Genomic DNA, 24,503 nt, shown 5'->3' on the forward strand with positions numbered 1-24,503 from the left:
ATAGCCTAAATGGCTAAAGAATGCTTGAAACAGATATGTCAGCTGTGCCTTTGGACTTAGGAATGAACTAACAGTGTTTGAACTGTGCAGGTCCTCTTATATTGCAGATCTTTTTATAAATACAGTGCAGAACTATAAATGTATTTTCTCAGGATTTTCTCAACATTTTTTTAGCTTGCTTTGTTGTAAGACTGTAGAACATAATACATAAAATGTGTTAATCAGTTGTTCATTATCAGCAAGGCTTCTAGTGAACAGTAGGGTATTAAGCTTTTGGAGAGTAAAGTTGTGCGTGGATTTTTGACTGGAGGGTAGATTCTAACCCCACCTTGTTGAAAGGTATTTTCTTTTGCTATGAAAACACTGATAAGGCAGAGCCAAAGTTTGAGGGTCTAGTTTAAGCAGAGAAAGTCAGCCACTTAAACTAAGTAGTACTTTAGATATTTGGCAAAAATTAGATTAGGCATAAGGAGTCCTTAAAGTCTCTGGGTATAATTGACTCACAGTAAATGAGACTTGAGTTTAGGCAATGGCATTTTAAGAAGAAAGAGCATGAGTTGGCATGGGTGCTCCTTCTTCCTTTCTCCCTGGGGAAACTAGTTTAAATAGTAGGTGGCTGTTTCAGAGTTAAGATATTCCGTGATCTGGGTTCTCCAAATATGCTATTTTAGTATCCTTGACAACTGCTTCAAACTGTGTTTAATATAGATCTTTACGAGTAGAACCAAACCATTTAAATTGCATCTTCTCTTGGTATGATATAAACGTAGAGTAAATAGACTAGTCACTCTTTAGTTACTGTCAAAACTACACTGAGCAACGTTACTGGATGCTTATGAACTTGATTACACCACTGAATTGGGAAGAATTAGGCTCAAGGGGAATGGATGCTGATTTGGTAGCCTTCCCTTCACACTTCAGAGCCCTTACAGATTTACAGCAAAATTTGCCCTTTTGAGATAATCTGTGCCTGCTTCTTCTGTATGATGCTTTTTTTTTTTCCTTCAGTACTAAGCATAATAGTTTATGGAACCCATTTTTTGTTTCTTAATGAGGAGAGATCACCCCACAACAGTGTTTACCAGTAGAGGTGTGTATGTGTGTGTGTGTGTGTGTGTGTGTTTGTCGCTCTCTGTTTCTAGTTGCAGCTACTTGTGTATATTTCAAATATGAAATGATACATGCAGCTCCAGTCCAAGTTTCCAACTGTATGGAATCTACCATCTTCAGGATTGATAGGAAGATTTTCCTTCTCATCCACACATAATAATTTTATTCCCAAAATGCAATAAAACCATCCCTTGTAGCTTGTTAAACCCACTTTCTGCTTCTGAAAATTGAATATATGGAAGTAGAACTTCTGGAGGAAGCTGGGAACTAAGGGTGCAAATAGCATGCATATATCCTCACAATAAAATAATACATAATCAGGTACAGCTGTTAATTTAGTTGACCTTCAGAAAGCTTTAGTGTAGGGCAGCCTGGGTGGCTCAGCGGTTTAGTGCTGCCTTCAGTCCAGGGTGTGATCCTGGAGACCTGGGATCGAGTCCCACGTTGGGCTTCCTGCATGGAGCCTGCTTCTCCCTCTGCCTGTGTCTCTGCCGCTCTCTCTCTCTCTCTCTCTCCATCTCTCATAAATGCCTCTCTCTCTCTCTCCGTCTCTCATAAATAAATAAATAAAATCTTAAAAAAATATATAAAAGATAGCTTTAGTGTCGTATTCAGTGACTGGGGGAAGGGACCAGGAATGGGAAGGTTAAATGTATTTTTATCTTCAAAGGCCAAAATGAAGCCTGAGTATAATGCTAGGTATTTTCACAAACTCTGCTACAGATCAGATATAGGTTGCATGTAAGTTGAAGGCTTTGGTTTTAGTATCGTTTAAATTTTAACTTTGTATCTTCATAAAGATGTTTGTAGAAATTTGGAAAACATTCTGTCCAGGGCTGTACTTCCTCCAACTGTTTGAATTACAACTAGGCTTTTAGGTTCTTTCTTTAGTCATTTTGGGTTAATTCCTGTCCTCCATCCTGATTTATAGCACTTCATAATTTGACCTGCTTTTTGTTTGGAGCTTCTTGTAGTGCTCTTTTCTAAAACCTCTGGTGTCTCATCTCTCGCTAGGGAACAAATCATTGCAATCTCAATGCCATGAATGCATTGAGCTTATAATTCATGTGTATGGAGGCATCTATCACCACACCTTCCAGTTCAAGCTCATAATTCCCCTGTGGATATTGTAGGGGAATAAACCACTGATGCAGGTGTAGAACTGCTACGGAGCAGAGAGGAATAAGTGACTAAGTAGTTACTTTATTTAAAACTGAGGTTTTGCCTTGATATTATTCCTTCCCTAGTACTTGATCCTTTATTTTTATTATTATTATTTTTTATTGATCCTTTATTTTTATTCTATTCTACCTCTCCATTGGTCATGGTCAGACAATAATCTCTGGAAACCAAATTTAAAAATCTAGCAAACAAGATTGAAACTGAGAAGTGGGAGATCCATGTAGATTCCTGATTACAAAATCCCCAACTGGTCTCTAGTTTCTGAAACTCTTTAGTTTCCACTTTCCAAATGAAAGCACATTTCTTTCTTAGAACACTATCTAAAACTCCTGAAACCCTATTCTCAAAACCATGCCTTTAGAACAGCTTAACTTTTTGTTTTGTGTTTTTATTAATTCCAGCATAATTGCAGTGTTATATTTGTTTCTGGCATACATTACAGTGATTCAAAAAATTCTATCCATAGTTCTATACATAAGTGTACTCTTAATCCCCCTCACCTATTTCACCCATCACCTCACCCACTTGTGTGATAACCACTAGCTGTCTATATTTAAGAGTCTTTTTTTTCATTTATCTCTTAGAAGCTAGGAGAGGCATAGAAATCTCATTTCTTCAGATTCAAGTTGATTAGAAATAGAATATTGAGTGCTAATTATCTGTAATTATTTTTGTTATGAATCTATTTGAATCCCCATGTATGTAAAAGCTGATGTACTGACTGATCCATGGTCTCTTTCTTATAAAAAAAGGCACAATATAGAGCCCACTTAGAATTTATTTTGTCATCTACTCTCCCCTTCTTGACATTCCCATACTGAATTCTCCAATTCCCTCTTTACCTTTTAGTGCAACTCACTGTGGACTTAAGAAGAAAGTGAAACTGTTTGATCCATCATAGACACTTGTGTTATTTATTTATTTATTTATTTATTTATTTATTTATTTATTTATTCATTCATTCATTCGTTTGTTTGTTTTAGAGACAGAGCATGAGGGGGGCAAAGGAAGAGGGAGAGAGGACCCACAAGTAGACTGCTTGCTGAGGATGGAACCCAAAATGGGGCATGGTCCCAGGAATCTGAGATCATGACCTGGGCCAAAACCAGAGTCTGCTGCTTAACTGACTGAGCCACCCAGGCACCCCAATACTCATGCTTGATCTAGCATGCTTTTATGCCTCATTGGTGGGACAGTGTTGTCTACAGCTAAGCCCTGGGAAGTAGCTGCTCTCATCCTTACCCTTCACAATGGATCTGCGTTTTTTGTTCCTGTTAGCACATCAAAACTAGTCCAGAATTCACTCCTCTGGGACACATATTTAAGAAAAGAAAAGACTTTTGTCAGGGTTTTCTAACTTATTGGACAGATTCCAGTCTATGATGTAAAGCTTCATAATTTTATTTTTGCTTCTTCTATAGGACATATCTAGTATTCCAGATCACCCAGGCTCCTGTAAGCTAATACTATTCCATTTGGCCATAGGTGGTCTTGAATTGATGCAGATTTGGCAGTTTATTTCTAGTTGTAATTTTAGAGACCCTTAGGAATCACTCTAATCAGAGATGTTTGCCTCTTCAAATCAAATGAAAAGCATTCTACCATTCTAAGCTAAGGTTATGACCTATATTAAAATTAAAACGAGGGGATCCCTGGATGGCTCAGCGGTTTAGTGCCTGCCTTTGGCCCAGGGTATGGTCCTGGAGTCCCAGGATTGAGTTCCACGTCAGGCTCCCTGCATGGAGTCTGCTTCTCCCTCTGCCTATTTCTCTGCCTCTCTCTCTCTCTTTCTCTCTCTCTCTCTGTCACTCCTGAATAAATAAATAAAATCTTAAAGAAAAATTAAAGCTAACCATCATCGACTTGCAAGTTTTGGAGGATCCATATATTCCATTCTTTCTGAATAGGAGGACAGTAAGAGCGAATGGAAACCACAAAGCTTTTGTAGAAAGGACTGCTTAACAAAAAGTTGTAGAAGGAATATGTAATCAATATTCATTATTTTGCCTAAAATCAGTTATTAGGACTTCAGTTAACGTTTAGGGTATTATTTTTCATTTATGAAGCATTAGAGAGATGTGTTAGATATGGAGGCTTTCCATATCTGAAGGTGTTTTCAGGGGATCCCTGGGTGGCTCAGTGGTTTAGCGCCTGCCTTTGGCCCGGGTGTGATACCGGAGTCCTGGGATCGAGTCCCACGTCGGGCTCCCTGCGTGGAGCCTGCTTCTCCCTCTGCCTGTAACTCTGCCTCTCTCTCTATGTCTATCATGAATGGATAAATAAAATATTTTTTAAAAAATGAAGGTGTTTTCAGTTTTAGTCCTTTTATTCATATAAATACTGGAAATTTCATTTCCTACCTTTGTAATACAATTTCGGCAACTAAAATCCTGTTTCCTGCTTCGCATCCTGGTGGCTTTGTTTCCGTTGTTTCAGAATGTATTTGTGTGTTGTATTGGTTTCTTATGGTTGCTATAACAAATTACTAGACTTAATGGCTTAGAACACATGTTTATTATCTTGCAGTTCTGGAAGCCAGAAGTCCAAAATGAGTCTTAACGGTTCTAATAATTTTTTTAATTTTTAAAAATTTATTTATGATAGTCACAGAGAGAGAGAGAAAGAGAGGCAGAGACATAGGCAGAGGGATAAGCAGGCTCCATGCACCGGGAGCCTGATGTGGGATTCGATCCCGGGTCTCCAGGATCGCACCCTGGGCCAAAGGCAGGCGCCAAACCACTGTGCCACCCAGGGATCCCAGTCTTAACGGTTCTAAAAGCAAGGTGTCAGAGGGCTGGGTCTCTGGAGGGTTGCAGGAAAATCTGTTTCTTTTTCTAGCTTCTGGAAGTATCTGCATTTCTTTACTCCTGACTCCTTTGTTGCATTATATTTCCTCCTCTTCTGCAATCAAATCTTCCTCTACCTGCTTTTTATAAGGACACTTGTTCAGATTATTCTATATTACTTAAATGTAATCGCATCTCCAGATTCTAAATTAAATCATGCTTGTAAAGACCTTGCTGGCCATTTAATGTAACATTCATAGAGGTTCAAGAAATGAGGACCTTGATATTTTGGAGGGCGGTTATTTGACTTACCACATATGCTTATGTATGATGTATAATTATGTTTTAAAATTTGTATTTCAAATGTTTATTGGGTGTTAGCCTAAAGCTATTGTCACCCACATATATTTATTTGATTGAACATTAGCTGAACTGGAGAAATTATCATTTCATATACAACCTCCACAAATCCACACTGTCATGTAGATTTTATTGTACTTAAATATTTCAGTATAGAAGAAAAAGTTTTCACGAAGAAAGACCACTCTCCCAACCCAAAATTTGATTTGAATTGAGATAGACAAGTTATTTTTTAAAAATATTTTTCATTTACAAATTAACATATGCCATGCATATGTGACAATATATTTAAAAAGTAAATACAAAAAAAAAACAATTTACATGTGAATTAAAGAACAAATTGAAAGGATAATACCCTTTTTCAGAATAAGAATCTTAGGAAACTGGTTGAGAATCCTTCATGAAAAACCAACATCTAATTTTTGAGTTCTCCAAAGGTCATCCCTGTGTATTTGTAGGTTATTGATATTTGCTTGAGGTTTCAGAAGGTTGGGAAAATATTTGAAAAAGAAGAATTTTTGACAACCAGGGAATGTATCTTTTAGTGCTTTTGAAAAAGGACTGGAATCTGTAGCCACCATGATGAATAGCACTGCAGGAAGTCTGCTGCTATCATATCAAACGTTAAACTAAAAAAAGTGGTAAAATCTGGATCTCCTAAGGAATAACTACTTATGCTATGCTTTTGACATAGTAACCAAAATAGGTCCCAGCCAGTATAAACTCTGTCACCATAAGTCTCGGGGTAGGTAGAAAGAAAATGTTTAAGATGACTATAACTATTGGCAAAAGGAGCAAAGAAATTTGGTAAAGATAATTTCAGATGCCAATTTAACCTGGGATTCCATGGCAAACACAATTTGTGATTCTCATATCAACAGGGATGCTTAGGGTTAGATTCAACACCTCTAGGGATGCCTGGGTGGTTCAGCGGTTGAGCGTCTGCCTTCGGCTCAGGGCGTGATCCTGGATCCAGAGTCCAGGATCAAGTCCTGCATCGAGCTCCTTGCAGGGAGCCTGCTCTCCCTCTGTCTGTCTGTCTGTCTGTCTCTCTGTGTTTCTCATGAGCAAATAAATAAATAAAATCTTAAAAAAAAAAAAAAGATTCAACCCCTCTATATTGACATAGCAATCCTAATCATCTACTGCAGAAATGGGCGGAAATGGTGGTCTCTAATTCTAGATGGGCTCAGGACATTTTTGTGTGAAATCTGGAATTTCAAGAAAAATGGAGCCAAAAATATATATGTACATAAGCAGAGAAGATGGTCTTTTATTTATTTATTTATTTATTTATTTATTTATTTACTTATTTACCTATATGTCATCCGTGGGTTGGAGGAAGAAAAATCACCAAGGGAAGGAAGTGGTTATACTAGTAGGTTTTAAGAAGCAATATTACTGATTATAGCAAGCCCGGTCAGTGTCCTTCCCCCATATTTAATCATTTCCTTGTACACTGGCCAACTTGTAACTTCTGATATAAAGTTCCATTTGCTTAAAGATTTTTTTTTTCCAGATTTTTGAGCTTTCTCACCAAGCTTAGTCTGCTCAGAGTGCAAGAGAATTAATGATACCTGGAACAGCTTTCAAGCAGTTGCCCTCAGTGGGATAACTTGAATTAGGTCGTGTTCCTTTTTTTTTTTTTTTTTTTTAATTTATTTATTCATGAGAGACACAGAATGAGAGGCAGAGCCATAGGCAGAGGGAAAAGCAGGAGCCTGATGCAGGACTAGATCCCAGGACCCCGGGATCATGACCTGAGCCAAAGACAGACGCTCAACCACTGAGCCACCTACGTGCCCCTTACATTGTGTTCTCTACAGGCTCTCAGAGTTTCTCAAATGGATTGAGCTCCCTGCCCACAGAGGTAATTTGTCTGTCAATGTATTCTTTAGTGTCTCCTTTTCCCCTCCTCATCTCACCAAATAAACAACTTGCCTCCAGATGTTTGTCATGGGATCTGCTTCTGGAGAACCCAAACTAATATAATTTTCATTGGAGCTGGACATAGGAAAGTGAGTCTCAGGATGGAATTCTGGAACTTGATCACATCACTCCCTGGCTGGCCAGAGGCTGTAAAAACATGATTGTGTGATATGCTCTGGCATGCTGTTAGAACAGAATTAAAATGACTCTCACTTGTGGATATTAATAAATAAAACATAAAGCTCGAAAATCTGGAAAAAAATCTTATGGCTTATGTAATATGTCTAGCATTTAGAGATATGAGGGCAATAGTGAATATAAGGACTAAGCAATTCGTTTGCTGCTTAGTGTATGGATAAAAGAAATTGACAACGTAAGATCTGATGTAAAATCAGAAGGATTTGATGACCCAGGTATAAAGAAACTTTCTTCTCTTGCAGTAGAGGACAAAGGGGTATTGGAAATCACTAGTCACTCAGTTGTGATTGTGCTTCCCATCCCTTTATATTTCAGCTCTGCTGAGCCAGAGGTCTGGTTGCTAAAGGCAGAACGGTTGCTTCTATCATGTAGCACAGTAGGAATCTCCCTAATCTTAATTATGTTTTTTTTCCAGGCCAATTTTGGACATGTTAGGACCACAGATTAGCAGACAAAGGAGTTATTATACTACCTTGGATAAATAACTCTGATTTTCATGAGGAGATAAGATTGCTGACCCAACAACTGGCCCAATTTGATCCCTAATGGGATCAAGAATGACTGTATCTGGAGCTTAGAGGATTCACCAGGAATACTTTGGGTACTCTCATGTCTGGTTATAATTGTAGATGGAAATTGTAGCAGTCATGGCCAGATAGTATCAGGGTAAACAGAAGTTCAAATTCTTCAGGTTTATTGACCTGGGTTTGCCTACTAGAAAAGCAATCTAGAGTAGCAGAAGAGCTGATCCAGGGTAGAGAATCTAGAACTGGTCCTGGAGGAGACAGGTGATATCATTTTGTGACCTTGGTAACAACTATAGAACTGAGGGTATAGTTTGTTGCACAAACCCTCCAAAGGTCTCTCTCTCTCTCTCTCTCTCTCTCTTTCTCTCTTAAAAGAAATTGTGGTTAGCCACTACATTGAATAATCAATGACAGGATAGAGTAAAATTTATGATGGGCATGAGTAGATCTAAATACTACATGTGCCCTCATTATTTTCACATATACCGGCCCATCTTCAAAAGTCAGCCACTGCCTTGCTTTATCTCGGGCTTTTTTTTGACCTTGATAACCTAGTCTATAAACCACAGGTAAGTCTACATGAGTATCTATATTTACCACACTCTCCCTTCTTCTCCGGGAGCAACCCTCAACCAAAGATTTCCAGAAGTTGGTAGATAAATATTCTAGCACCTATCACTCTTACTTGGGTGGAAAAATACTAACACATATGTTCTGTCTTGGTTCTAGAGTTCTGAGTGGGATTGAGAGCCAGTTGCCTATGGTGGCAACTAGCTTGATAATTTAAATGTGCTCAATATTGGTTACATTACTGTATTAGTTTTCTATTGCTGCTATTAACAAATTGCCACAGATTCAGTGGTTTGTAACATAAATCTATTATACTATATAGTTGTAAAAGTTTGAAGTCTGAGATGATGGATCTCACAGGCCTAATATCAAAGTATAAGCAGGGCTGCATTCCCTATGGAGGCTCCAGGGGAAAATCCATTCTCTTGCTTTTTCCAGTTTCTGGAAACTGCCTATATTCCTTGGCTCATGGCCCTCTGTAACAATCCCTGCAACTCTTATCTATTAGGTTTGCCATCTAGTACTGCTTTTGGCTCTCGTTTTTATGACTATTTGGCAATAGAACTAGTTTTTCACTTAAAACAAAATCAGTGAATTTATATTGCTCTTGTCTGAGCTATCATTCTTTTGGCAGATGGCTTAAATGACTTGATACACACTTGAGAAATTAAGGTAAATTTGTTCCACATTAGTGCCTTTGTTGGCATTATATGTCAGGTCACATAGCCCAGTAGCTGGGTGGAGAGTTGGAACATTTTTTGTAACCCTTTAAAGCAAAAGAAAATTATAGCTTTTTTAACATATTTAGCCAAAATGAAATAGGGCTTGTGAAACTCAAAAGTAATTCTCTAAATTTATTATTTTTGCCTTTTATTTATAAAGTGGTAAGGACATTTTAGGATTATAATAGTTGTACAGGTAACCCACATTTATTTCTAGAATGCTAGCAAGAGTAGAATTGGTCTCTGAGGATGACAAGTCACAGTTGTCAGGGAGACAGTCAAAATAGAAGAGAGCACAAACTTTTCTACTTTGGGTAGGATGAAGTTGAATCATTTGTGTGAAATTGTTTTCCGGGGAAAAATAAGTCTAGATACATTGGAAAGCCTTGTATGATTTCCTATTTCATTACTTCCCCACATTGCAAAGTTCCTCTATGAAGTTATTAGTATGTGAAATTTTACTGCCATGTCCCATGGAAGAACAGACCTGGCCTAAATGTGTCTATCTGTCATCATGAACATTAGATATGAGCGTTGGAAATTGGGGAGCTCATGTATAAAGAAGGTGCATAGAGGAGGAAGAAAAGGGATGAACACACTGTGTTACTTCTTCCTGTTCCTAGAGGCAATCAGAGTGAATGGAAAAGCACATTGGAGTGGGGGTCAAGGCCTAGCTTCATAAAAAATCATTTTTATACTCTGATTCTTAGTCCTTTTATCCACAAATGATTATTAATTTATACTATATAATAGGACACTTCTCTCTCAGCTGTAAGAATGCACTTTCCCTAGTAAGGGCAAATATAAATTATAGAAACTTAATTCTCCCTGTTTAAGTAAATGTTCTACAGAGAGAGCATTTACTTTCGATAATTTAGAAATTCTTTCCCAGTCTCATGAAATGTACACAAATCTTCTTAAAGCTAAATATGCTTCTGACTTTAGGACTCAGAAATATATTTTATAAGGACCTAGAAACCATTTTTTGGAAATCAAGGAAGCTAGCGCCTCTATCTCCCAGTCTCTGGGTGGGTGCAGGAGCCTTATTTTGGCAGACCCCTTACTTCAACTTATACTACTGCTTACTGTTATAAAGCTAGGAGAAATCTGTTTGCTAACTGGCCTTAACCAAATGGGAAAAAAAAAAAAAAAAAAAAAAAGATTGTCATCTCAACTACCAAGTGAATTTGGGATGAACTGTGTGAGAAATGGTGCTGTGAATGCTGTAACTTGAGGAACCATTGTTTATCTTGCAAACATGTATGTAATGAGTGGTATCTGCGTTGTTGGAAAGGGTAAGATTTCTTTCTGTCTTTGCAGCCTTTTTTGAGGGGATTGCCTGTGATGCACCTCACATTCTGGGCTTATTCAATAATGAAACCGTCTTCTTTCTCTTCTCTCTTCATAGAAAGCTTTTTAGGGCTTTAAGATTTTCTTAAAATTCAGTTTCCCTCAACAACCTGTATATAGTCTCTAATCATTAAAATGATTAAATTACACTCTCGGTAGAGAGTTTTGAAATGTGTCAGATAAAATCTATAAAGAATCATATTTATCTTTGAAACGTTGCACTCTGAAGAGAAGGAAGGTCAGAAGTGTCAGAATTTTACCAGAACTTTTTCTTCCATATTGCCTTGCAGCTTCCCTACGAAAGATGCTATGTCCTCATTTCTGTTGTCAGTCCCTCTCTTTTCCACAGCCAAAAAGTCATTTTACAAGGTAAAAACATGTGAACTTTAAAAATAAGTTATTTTACCAGTAAAAAAATGGCTTTGATTCAGGATTGTAATTCAGGATTTGCAAACGATGGTGAAGCCATCGGCAACTCCAACAAGAGGTAGAGGAAAGTTACCTTATGCAGAAGGAGGAGGAAGTAGGGGAGGGGTTGTTTTGAATAAAAGTCCAATGGAGAAAATTAAGAATTCAGGGTGATGATGGTTTTCATGGCTGACTTGCAGGGATAGCCATTTTTTTTTTGGAGGGAATGGCAATGTACATCTTTGCCTTTAGGGCCTCGTAATTAATTATTTCCTGTTGGTGGTCATCTTGTTAGGATCTGTAATTGACATGTCTGGTGGAGGCTTTAACTCACAATTCTTCCTTACTGATGTTGAGGGGTGTGGCTTCCTCTTCTGTCTCCTGACTCCACTTCAGTGAGGTTTCCCTTTAATTATCACAAGCAATACATGCACATTGTTCTTTGAAACATTACTTATTGGCTTCCAAATCCTTCTTGGTCCATATAATCTAGACCTTCATATTGTAATTTATCCTTTAGAGGGAAGAAGCATTTATAATTTGTAATCTATTTTATTACTCTTTTCATTTAAAAATGATGAAAATTTAAGCCAATCATGAATTTTGTAACTACCCTTTCATACAGATTAGGAGTTAAACAAAGGTTAGAAGGTCAAATGCTAGTTCTAAAATGCCCAGTAAGGTTCAAAATGCAGAAGTCTTAAGTGTAACAAGTATTCTAGTTGTGAAAATTCCATTTCATAGCTCAAGAAATGAATATGCTAGTTAAGTAATTTCCTCAAGTTGTCAAATGCAACAAATGTAGAAAAGTATACAATACTGTAAAAATTCAGGTTTATTGGGAAGCGCCTGAGAGGCCCAGTTGGTTAAACATCTGCCTTCCAGGGTCCTGGAATCAAGCCCCACATCCAGCTCCCTACCCTGCGGGTAGTCGGCTTCTTCCTCTGCCCCTCCCCTTCCCTCTGCTCCCATGTGAGCAGACTCTTCATCAAATCTTTAAAAATATATGTTTGATGGGAGGGAGAACTTCATTGTGAAGTATTTCTAAAATTCCTTAAAGTGATTTGGAGTTTTTTATATCATCAAGGACATGAATAAATGTTTTATAGTCATTTGTGAAATAATATATTAACATACCTGAGATAACATAACCTCCTCAGAGTTTGGGTCACCTTGACATATATATTGGTTTTGGCTAAGTAAACCTATGAAAACCACAGATGCTACAGTTACATTAGCTGTGTTTCTTCACTTCAATTTGCTTTTTAAATCCACAAAATGCTTTCAGCTGGTAGTGCAACCATACTCTCTATAATTAGAATGTTATTAGCCTTAAAAGGCAGATCTGGAGGGAGCTTGTTTTCTCCTGTAACTTCAGGCACACCAGCCCTGAAAAATTATCTCTGAGCTTTTTCCCTAGAGACCTAGAATCCATGTCTTCTTAAAGATTCAAATTAGTCACAGGGCACCAACAGCAGTAGCATTGCAAGATTTTGCTTATTCTTAGTCTTTAACTAATTGCCCCATTTAAATGGCAGCCAACTTTAAAAAAATCAATAGTTGCTTTGCTCAGATGTTGGTGGAATTATAAAAAATCCACGTTGTAAATCATGTTGCCATTAGACAAAGGATATCATTCTTTTAATCACTTGTTTCAAAACCCTAATTGTACAGTCTGCCAAGTCCTGTGTTATTTGGACTCAAATAAATATTATATTTAATCTTGTGTAATCAGTTTAATGTTTGGAAGAAACAAAACAGCTACCTTGCAGGACTTCTAAATGCCAAGCATGCATGTCTCACCATCAATAACACATTATTGCTTTGGATGGAAGTGAAATTCAAGACAATTGATGCCTCAGCTGCTGAGGAAGCAGAAGAAGCATCAGGTGATACAAAGTTGCTTGCTCAGTAAAATTGCTGCATGCTGAGGAGTTCAACCATTTCTTGATCTCACTGGGAAAATCCTGCTTCAGTAAATTGAACAATGCTGTTTAGTGAAATGATTCAGATGAGACAATTCCTAAAGTATGGATTGTGGATTTCCACAAACTCACATTTTCATTGTATAGGCTGTCTAATTCTATAATGCTGATTTATATCACAGAAGTAGTTTAAAAACATGTCTGCAAATTCTTTGACGCCTTTCCATCAAAAGACAAAAACAGTATCCCTTACCCTTGAAAAACTGAGCCTTTTGACAGTGTCAGCAAATAGGATATAGTGGAAGCAATGCTGGTGACTTCCAAGAGAAGGTTAGGTATGTTCAGGTAGGAGGTTTCTGTGGATCTCTCTTAGGACACTTGTTCTGGGAGCCTCACTGCCATGTAGAAAGTTCAGCTACCCTGAAGCTGCATGGAGAGACCAGAGAGTAAGACCAAACAGAGACAGAATGCTAGGAATCCCTAGCAGTACTCCTAGCCATTTGATCTCCCCGAGTCAGGTGCCAGAAATGTGAGTGGAAAAGTTTTCAAGATGTCCCCAACTCCAGCCACCTTCAGATTGCAATTGTGTGAGCCATCCAGAGGGACAAATGCCTACCTGAGCCCAATCAACCCACAGAATCATGAACAAAATAAGTGATTGCTATTGTTTTAGGCCATAGATTTGGAGTACAATAATAGAAAACTAGGAATATTGCTTGTACACTTTTTAGTAGATTTATAAGCTAAAAGTATATAGTTGCTTGAACACATTTAATTCATTTCTCTTTAATTAAAGGTTTTCCCACATTACATGAAACTATTACCATACATGATTTCCAACTCTGCTTCTCTTTTATGTAACTTTATATCTTAAGCCCAAATGCAATAATTGAACTGAAAATGCCTAAGAAGCATAATTATGGTATAAAATATCCTTAAACTAATGAGTATAAAATAGATAAAATGCTGTCTGGCAGGTGTTTCTGCTAATTTCTTCCTGTTGAATATGAGATACATGGATGTTAATTCATTTCCTTAGAACAAATATGGATTTATGTGCTTTCTAATAAGTTCTTTTTATTGTATCTAAAACTTAATGTTAAAGAATAAGGTCTTGTCCATCTTAGGGTCAGTCTTTCTAAGGATTGAATGTATACTATTAAGGTTTCTAAGATCTGAAAGATCCTTTATAAACAGGGGATCAGATAAGAGGACTCTGAAATTTGTTTTTATTTTAATTATTTAAGAAAGGAAAACACCCAAGATCATGACAATTGATAAATCTCTCTTAGCATCATTACCTTAACACATCCATTTTTATTTTATAGATTACTTTCTAATAGGCCCATATAGTTGAATTTGTAACGTATCTCTATATACTTATTTTAGAAAATACCTAATTTGGTAACACATATTTGTATTTTTATCTGCTTGGGCTGTTATTCAAAAGTCCCATCCGAAGAAAGACTACGGTCTCCTTGCTTCCCTGAATGAAGTAAATATGTGGCCACCTTAGAACAGAGATTTAAGTACGAAGATTCTCTTCATGTAGCCTTTTACCTAAACCCATATTTGCCCTCCGTATCATATTTTTCAGGAAAAAAAATAAGTCCTATTGATTTTTTTTTATTCCATCTAACATGGTAGAGCATTGTATCAGAGCATAGGATAGTCTAAAAGTCAGGGAAAAAATCTAAAAATATCACCTCAATACAAAAATGTTTTTCTCTCTAACATTCCATGGTCACAGTGTCAGCAGGAGCTCTTTTCATTTCAGTCCTTAGTGTCTCAAGCAGACAGAACAGTATGCTATACAATGTTGTTGACTGCTATGACAAAGAAGTGAGAACTCTGGAAGGTCCTTAATTAACAATTAAATGCTCAGCATAGACATATATCATGTCATTTTATTAAAACTAAAAGGGTCAATTCAGTCACCAGACAGAACAAGTACAAACCTGCCATATGCCTTAAACTGTTTGGCTAATAATATTAATGATGACCTTAGGAATAAAGCAGTAAAATGATAATTGTAAATTTTCAATTTCTAATGTCATGATTACAAACCATATAGTTTATACCACAAAACAGATTGATAGAGAAGGTAGGGTTAAATATGAGCTAATACAAATAAGATCTTGTCCCTTAGATTACTCACAATGTGATAAAACTTATAAACTAAAAGCAGTACTTAAAAAGGGATAAAACTTGTGCTAAAGCATGTGATAAAGATGTGCAGAATGCCTAATGGAAGCAAAGAATGGAATACTAATTCAGCTTAGGTGGTGTAGATTTTTCAACATATTATAGATTTTTCTTTTTTAATTTTAAAACTCAGCCAGACTAAAGTCAAATAAAATGTCATGTTAAGAAAAAATCTTCACAAGCTACCAAATCGTAATCTTGCAAATTTAAGTTCTATTTGTGATTTCAATTTCAATGAAATATTAAGAATCTTCAATCCCATTTATTAAACCAAAAATGCAGTATATTAAACCTCATAGTTCCATGGTTAAAACACATTTAAAACCTGTCCCTGGGACGCCTGGGTGGCTCAGTGGTTGAGCGTCTGTCTTCAGCTCAGGGCGTGATTCCCGCGTCCTAGGTAGGATCCAGTGGGCATTGGATTCCCCACAGGGAGCCTGCTTCTCCCTCTCTGCCTGTGTCTCTTCCTCTGTCCCTGTGTCTCTCATGAATAAATAAATAAATAAAATCTTAAAAAAAAAAAAGTCCCTGAACACAAAACTCCTACCTCTTAAAAAGAGGTTAAAAATAACTCTTGATAATAGTTAATAATCAAATGGTAGGCACTATGGTCAACCCCCTTGCCTCCTCCACTGATCACAGGCACCATTCTTAAAACAATCTTTGGAGGTAAACACTTTCCCTTTACACAATCTCTACAGATAAGAGAATTGAAACTCGGCTGAAGTGACATGTGTGAGGCTTCCTAACTATTAAGTAGAGTGACTGTTGCAAACAACCTCTGACATCACAACACAGACTCTTTTTTTTTTTTTTTTTTTAAGACATAGGCAGAGGGAGAAGCAGGCTCCATGCAGGCAGCCTGAGGTGGGACTCCATCGGGGTCCCTAGGATCACACCCTGGGCAGGCTGAAGGCGGTGCTAAACTGCTGGGCCACCAGGGCTACCCACAACACAGATTCTTAACTCAATTTAGTATATTCCACAAATATTAGCAGACTTCATAAAATTAAGTCAGACTGAATAAATGTATATTAATATAGGGTATGTATTTTTAACGAATGCCTCTTAAAAATAATTATCTCACATTACCTAAATTGATTTTTCTTAACACAATTAAGTTATTAAATGTGAAAATCAGTTGACTCATCATCTAAATGCTGATAGATTAAAACCCAAGATTTAACAATGTTTTAATATCTGGGTATCAGTTCAAATGCATTCTAGTTTTTACAGGATCTTATTTACAAAAGCATAATGAGATATTTTGGGTTAATTAAATCATGAAAGAGAGCTATTGAACCAAAATTGGAGCATATTTTAACCATTGCTTTTTTAGAAAACATGATAGACCTATGTTAAAATCATCTAAAGTAAACGGAAAATATTTCCTGCATAGTGATGAAGGAAATAAATTTGTATTTTTGGTGCCGCTTCCGTATAAAACAAAATGACATCAACTACACAGCAATAATAACAAAACACAACTTACTAAAATCTTTAGGGTAAGACTGACTCCATTTCTTCTCTTTCCTAGTTGAGAGTATATAATTAATCTATCATAAGAACTCCAGGCTGAATTACAAATATCACATGGTCTGTGGCATTGTTTGCAGACTATACCAAACTGGGACGCCTGGGTAGCTAAGTGGTTGAGCATTGCCTTTGGCTCAGGCGTGATCCCAGAGTCCTGGGATCCGGTCCTATAATCCAGTCCCACATCGGGTTTTCTGCATGGAGCCTGCTTCTCCCTCTGCCTATGTCTCTGCCTCTCTTTCTGGGTGTCTCTCATGGATAAAGAAATAAAATCTTTTTTTAAAAAAAGACTATACTAAACTAAAAATACTATAAATATGATGAGATCCCAAATTGATAACTGTTCTTTATCCTTTCACCTTTCTAGATAATGCAAAGATGACCAAAGATAATTTATTTCCAACAAGTTGATTTTAAATTCAAACGATACTGTTTCCTCTGTCAAAAGAATAAATACTGAATGGTTCATGAATGATTAAAAAAGGTATACTAATCTTTGGAAGATAAGGATAACAAAAATGTGGTTATTTTTCTCTCTTACAGATACACCCTCATTCAACATGAGGCATTAACTTGAAAAAAAAAATCAGGCCTTCAACTTCAGAACTTGGTAGGTGGTAAAAAAAGAAATACATAATTGAGCCTATACAGAAACAATCGTCTTAAACGCATTTTATATTTATTCCAGGATTTTTTCCCCACTTTGATTCATAGATACTGTTTTTGTGAAGATCGCTCATAGCAGATAATGCCTTCCATGGTTTTAAAATTCCTTATATATCAAAATTGACCACTGTGACCCTCATTATCAACTTAACTGGCAAGAACCACTGAGACATGGCATTAGTGCTGCTTTACCACACTGTATTAGATAAAATGTGTTCTCCAAAATAACATGTTTAAATTATCCCTTTTTATCCACTGTGGATTGTGAGTGTATTTATTAACAGTCTATTAATTTTGAAGTTATTGAAGCCAAAAAGAACTATAGGTGAACAGGGTCGGGGGTAACAGCCCAGGTTGCTGGAATTAAGCAATTTGAATAGCTAAGGCAATGAGTGGATTGGTTTTCTATTAAGGCGATAGCCAGGATTCACCTCCTAGGTCTTCCGTGGAAAAAATAACTTTGCACATGATTTTACAACATCAATTGTACCTTCTCCAGATAAGTTTGATAGATAAGGGGAATTCTTACTCCTGCTTTTGATGAACAAGTTATATATTGACTTGAATATAGGTATGTTGCCCATTTTCTGTAAACGAGCAAAATATGCATAATGCAGAAAAACAGATGTGTGAAGTACTGAATTGTGACAAAGCAGAAAGTCTTTAAGAGGAAATAAAAGAAGATAATGGTGATTGAACCTCAGAAAAAATGGGAGTATGTGAAAGGAAATAATGGAGAGAGAAAGAAGGCAAAAAGAACAGTGAATTAAATCAGAAAAAAATTGAGTCTATCAAATTGAGATCATCTGGCCATTGAATCAAAGTAAATGAGAGCAATCAGCTTGTCATATCTAGGAACTGTCAAGTGAGCATTTTCAACATTCATCTAGGAACTCTACCTATATAAACCAGAAGAAGGGTCCTGCAGACAAGAGGCTAAGAGAAAATCCTTAGTTGAGAGAAATCTAACTTAATTTTTAAATTCTGGAACAGAGAAGACATCACTTGCAGTGCTGTTGTCTGTAACATGCCAACCTCTTTGCAGTCAGCATCCACTGATTTTCTACACTTGAGATATAAAAAGACATTTGACTTCTTTGAATAGTTGACAGAATGAATAATGTACTAAAATTGTAGTTCTGAAAGAGTATGTTAGAGGAATTACTTGGGGAGGTTGACAATAATTCAAATCTCCAGGTTTTACTCCCAGAGACTCAGATCAGTGGGTATGGAGTGATGTATCTGGTAACTCTTTTGAACCAATTCACTTAGCCTTTTAATGCATGTCAAGAGGCTGATATTTTACCTTACTTGCAAGCTGACAAATTAGCCTGCCGCAGGTTCATGTATATCAGCAAAAGATAAAAGATTCCTGGGTCAGAGACTAGAGACTTTGTTACTCATGGCACAGAGTGTAGAATGATCATCCATCTGCAGTAGTTTCCCTTCCTCCAATTCCCATAGGTCAATGCTGATGGGTTCAGATGGATGTCTGCACATGCATAGGAGAGGAATCCTGAAATTAGGATAGCTTTATCAAAACCAAACTCTAAACTCTGGGTACAGCTTAATGAGTCCTATGACTCCTGCCACTTGTCTTGACCATCATCTTTAGAAGGCATGAGTATAGGTAGATACATTCATTTTTATTTAGAAGTACGTACACATGATTTCGAGTACTATTCCCTTAACAATTATACTTTTTACCATCAAAGCAAACCTTAAGGATATAGCTTTACTAATAGTTGTGTTATTTCTGTAACTGTTTTACCACAAAAATATCTCCTTATCATTTTTTTTTTTTACCTCATGTGACATCTTTTCTTATCATGACTACACTATCTAGGGGAAAGAAGAACAAGTGCATGATTAGAGAATGTATTTTTATTCATTTAGAGACTACATGAGAAATCTCATTTCCTTGTTTGTCACATTTAATTTTGACTCAAATTCTAAGCTAGAATTGGCTTTGCTTCAAGTTGGTCACTTCTAAAAAATCAATATTCAACAATACAGGCTTGCTACTACTGGTGGCGCTTTAGATTTTATTTTCTGTATCCATATTGCTGTTCGTATGCTTTTTCCACCTAAAATTCCCCTGATTACATCCACATGTTCCACCATATATTTCTCCAGTGCCATACTCTCCATAAAAATCCTCTAGTCCTTAAGATTATTTTACCTGAACTCTTTATTCTGAGGCTAGTTTACCTTTCCATGTCATTTAACCACATCTATCTTGGATAACAAACTGAATACGTGCCTGTTTTTTCTCTGAGACCATGAGAATTACAGGGCCATGGATCAGGTATTATTCAAAATGTTTTCTTCCTGGTGCCAAGCATGGCTAACTCTCTCAGGTCCTCTATTGTTCACCTAAATAGCCAATCTAGCACTCTGGCACTCAATCTCAAATTCAATTATCAAAATTGTTTTTTCAAATAATATGTCACTATGTATTTTCTCTATTTTCTGAATCACTCACCCAATTAACCCCATGATAGCAAATACTTAACTAATTGTATTTACTCTATTTTTAGCATCTAAAGCAATGCCTGGAAATAACATAGATGTTGAATAAACTAAAACCCATAACTTTAAAAAGCGTTCACCTAGCATGACAAATATTTCCATATGAAATTAACATATTTATTGTAATTATTTTATCAGTTCACCAAACAATTCTTTATTTTTTAAAGACATTATTTATTTATTTATCCATGAGAGACACAGAGAGATGCAGAGAGAGAGGCAGAGACACAGGCAGAGGGAGAAGCAGGGTCTATGCAAGGGAGCCCGATGTGGGACTCGATCCCTAGTCTTCAGGATCACGCCCTGGGCTGAAGGCGGCGCCAAACCGCTGAGCCACCCCGGCTGCCCTCACTAAACAATTCTTAAAATGACTGCTTAGTTCTGTTCCATTCTTCTGACTTAGATAAGGTCATTACCTGCCTTTCAGAGACCACTAAAGATTAAGAACCTAGTAATTAAAAACTATGAGAATTAGATGTATGCATATACAGGGAGATATATTTAAATTGGTTAGCTCCATGGAAAATGGACAGTAACACTTGCTATTTCAAAATAGTAAATTAGGGATCCCTGGGTGGCGCAGCGGTTTGGCGCCTGCCTTTGGCCCAGGGCGCGATCCTGGAGACGCAGGATCGAATCCCACGTCAGGCTCCCGGTGCATGGAGCCTGCTTCTCCCTCTGCCTGTGTCTCTGCCTCTCTCTCTCTCTCTCTCTGTGACTATCATAAATAAATAAAATCTTTAAAAAAAAAAAATAGTAAATTACATTAGTTACAAATACTTCTCCACTTCTTTTATTTTTTTTTTTTTAATTCAGGTTTGAAATTTTTCTACCAAATCCAAGTTAGTGCTACCCATATATTTGTTAAGGAAAATGTACTTAAGCTACAAAAGTCATTTCTCACACACTATTTAGCAGCTCCTTCTTTTATTTAAGAACTAGTTTCATTATTCCCTAAAATATCAGACGTGGACCATCAGAAAAGTTATTTGTATGGAACTTCTCAAAATCCCACATCAGCGAAACATAAATCTAATTCAGTAACAACTTAACCTTGTTGCATTTGACTTTTCTAGTAAATATTAGACTTTTTCTGTGTTCTACCAAAATTTTCTCCACAGTAAATCTACACCAATAATACGTTTTATATCTTTTATATATTTTGTACTTTTGTATATTTTATATTCTATATTTCTTTTACATATTTTTGCAGTGATAAATATCTGGCCGAAAGTTATTTTGAGGGATTAAATGTGAAGTCTAAACATTTAATCAAGGAGGCTAAGCACTTCATTTGTAAAAGTAGTGGTGCAAAGATAAGCACAAGCAAAAAAAATATATATATATGTGGCTATTTTCTAACTTGGGTGATGTTTTTGTTTTTTGTTTTTTCCTCAAAGAAAAGACTGGTGATTTCTGCCTGACATAGGAAGTGAACATTTAGGTGACAAAAATTGGCAAATACTATTATATCATTAGGTCAAAAATTAGGATTCTGGCATGTAGAGAATTACTGAGATGGACAAATACTGATTTGAATAATGGACAAGGATAAAATAAGCCCACATCTTGAAGCAAACTGAGATAGTGTCGTTGTTCCTTATGTTTGGACCTTTGTCTTAAACATCTGTGTTACTTCTAAAGGGTATTAATTATGAGGTAAGTACAGAAAGCAAACTCAAATATGATTCAAAGTGGTATACTATTATCTCTATATTTTATTTCCCAAGCCAGGCATCACATTTTATGAAAGAGGATTTTAATTTACCAGTGTCTCTTTGATTTGGTATCAGCTGCCTACTTTCCAAAGTGTGAAAGAAATTCTCCTCCTCTGAAATAACTCCATTTCCACAAATAATATCAATTCAAATAAGTATTAAGAATTTGGTCTCTCGATGTTTAGATGTAGAGTCAGAATAGTATACTGTCAAAGTTCAAAGCTGATGACTGGTGGCAAAGTCAGATCAATTTTTCTGCAACACGATTCTAGGTTAAACGTCTTCAGGAAGTAGTTTAGACAATATAGAAAGATGTTAATTTGAAAACATTTTTACACTGTAGGTAATGATGATGATTTCGTTTTTGGAGATTTTTTTTTTTTTTTAATCATAGTAAACACATCACCCTATACTTTCAAATACAATTACCGCCTCTTCCTATCTCCCCTTTAGCTGTAGATTTCATTCTGTCCACCTATTGCACCCACCTGCAATATTGAAATCTTGCCTTTTAATACGACTTCTCTATTTGCTTCATTGACCTATTATGTATTGCAAATCCAATCTCGCTTAAAAATATTCCTTCCTACTCCTATAACTAATGCCTTTCCCTTCTCTTGTTATTTTCCATTGCTATTTAATTTTACTGCTGTATTTTTATGTTACTCTGAAATGAAATTTAGAATAAAAAACTTCTAAGAATTGCAATATTGTGATAACTAAGCAGATACTCTGTCATATGTATTATTATTGTGGTATTTATGTGTGATGTACGTGATGAAAAGCTGTTAGCAAATTTTATGCTCACTTTCTTGTAATGTAGTGCTGATTTCTAATCACTTTTTGAAGCTGCTTTTCAGTTTTTCATCCTAATACTGTTGAATATAAACTCTACAATGTAAGAAAATAAGCCATAATCTCATAACATTGGATACAGGGTATATTTTTCAGAGGTCAAGCTTTTAATTCAGCTGATACTTTACAGTACGTATTGCCTGAATTGTAAACATCTCTCACACAAATATAACTGCCCAAGTGGGTGAAACCCCAGTGTTCACTGGTGCACCCAGGGAAACTCTTTTTCTTTGTCCTATACCAAGGCCATCACAGTGGCGTCTTCAGAATAGCTGCTGACATGACGGACGACTCTCCTACTTCCAACTTTTTGATCTTCCTTCCCCTTTTCTGAATTGGCAGTTGGTGCTGCTGCTTGCTGAATCCAGTGATACGCCAGGGAGTCTGTTTCTCATGTCCTCCTTCCACATTAAGTCCTCCTTCCACATTAAGGATGCTTTATCATGCAACGAAAACATTGGCTTATGCATATATTGCTGGAAAAAGACTTGGAGATGCTCCTGTGTCTCTCTAGAAAGTCAAATTTCAACTGTGGTCTCCATTTATAAGTATGTGTCATGCACAAATGTCACAAAGCTTTACTAATACTTAAATAGCAAAGATTTATGATGTTTTTCACAAACATTACATATGTGGGAAGTCCAAGCTAATCTGTATTTCGGTATTTCATTTGTTTTCCAATATGCTTTTTGAATAAGTGTAGTTAGTTATGTTATGAACAGAATAAACTCTCAGGTAAGCTAAGCTTTGTGCAGTGAATGTGAATATTTCTGGTGGCAATAAATCCTTTCTTCTGAAGAACATCTACTGCACTTCCACCCCTAATCCATGATGATTTCAGATTTAGTGATTTTTAAAATTTATTCCATATCTGTCTTTAACATAATCTAACTCTAGGCTTGTGAGTACCTGACATTTTACCCAAGCCTTAATTATCAGGATGTCTCACTCTGTCACAGTGATAAGCTTACCTACTTGTTTTGGAAATTATCTGAATTTATTGGCATCTTCATGAGAATGTTTTACAGAGCTATAAAGATCTTTCAAAGAAGGTAAGTCTGAAAATGTGACTTGCAGAGAAAGTGAAGCCACAAAATGGACAGGAGAGATTGGGTGACCCTGTTCTAGGTTCTTGTAGCCTATGTCTGCCTTTCATCCTTGCAGCCCTGGCATGGTGGTAGAGGCTTACTATAGTGCTATTCTCTTGATTGCTTTCCAGAGCTTGCTTTGATTTCTCAGGCTCTTCCATCACTGGCATAATACCTACTCTCTCTGTTTTAAATGCCCAGTCGTTCCCCCATATTTTTTCTGTTTGAACATGGATAGATTCATCTTTTAGATCTTATTTTCTGTGTGTTCGTTCATTTTGGCAACAATACTTATTCCCCAAAGGCTTACCAAGAAATCTAATAGATAAAATCAATAAAAGTAGAGGTACTAGTAAAGCTGTTGAGGTGACATGATTGTATATAACCTAGCTGGCTTGATTTTTCTATTTCTCTGCCTTCCCAAATCCCTAAACACTACTTAATACAACTAAAAATACATGGCTATATTCTTTTCAGTTGAGGACATCTAGCTATACTGAGAACATATAGATGCCTTAAAAATAGAAGAATCTTACAAATCTCGATGTAATTCCTCATATAGGAATGGTGAGGTCATTGTTTCATTCAGATAAACATCTTTGAATATATGTCTCTCATATCTGCTAATCACTCCATAAGCTCAGTTCAGCCTTAACTTTAAAATTTGATTACACATCTTTTCCTGATACTGTTCTTTACCAGAGACCTTAACTTTTTTTGTGTCTTCCCACCATTATAAGACTTCTCATTTCTCAGGGCTATTTGTGGCCAGTTCCATCACTCATCTTCAAAACCCTTAACTGCTTTACTGTTGCTGTATGCACTGCCCCCTGCCC

General features: G+C 36.5%; 1 long non-coding RNA gene across 5 annotated transcripts in view; it reads left to right on the forward strand.

Annotated features, from left to right (window-relative positions):
• The window catches only part of LOC144320506 (uncharacterized), a 148,075-nt gene that overhangs the window by 102,834 nt on the left and 20,738 nt on the right, over positions 1 to 24,503 (forward strand). For all 5 annotated transcript variants that reach the window (XR_013386130.1, XR_013386129.1, XR_013386131.1 and 2 more), the window contains one exon: positions 17,352 to 17,418. This is a non-coding gene — a long non-coding RNA (uncharacterized LOC144320506). The remainder of the gene's footprint in view (positions 1 to 17,351; positions 17,419 to 24,503) is intronic.

This window comes from Canis aureus, chromosome 9, assembly GCF_053574225.1.
Source record: "Canis aureus isolate CA01 chromosome 9, VMU_Caureus_v.1.0, whole genome shotgun sequence".
NCBI lineage: Eukaryota > Metazoa > Chordata > Mammalia > Carnivora > Canidae > Canis > Canis aureus.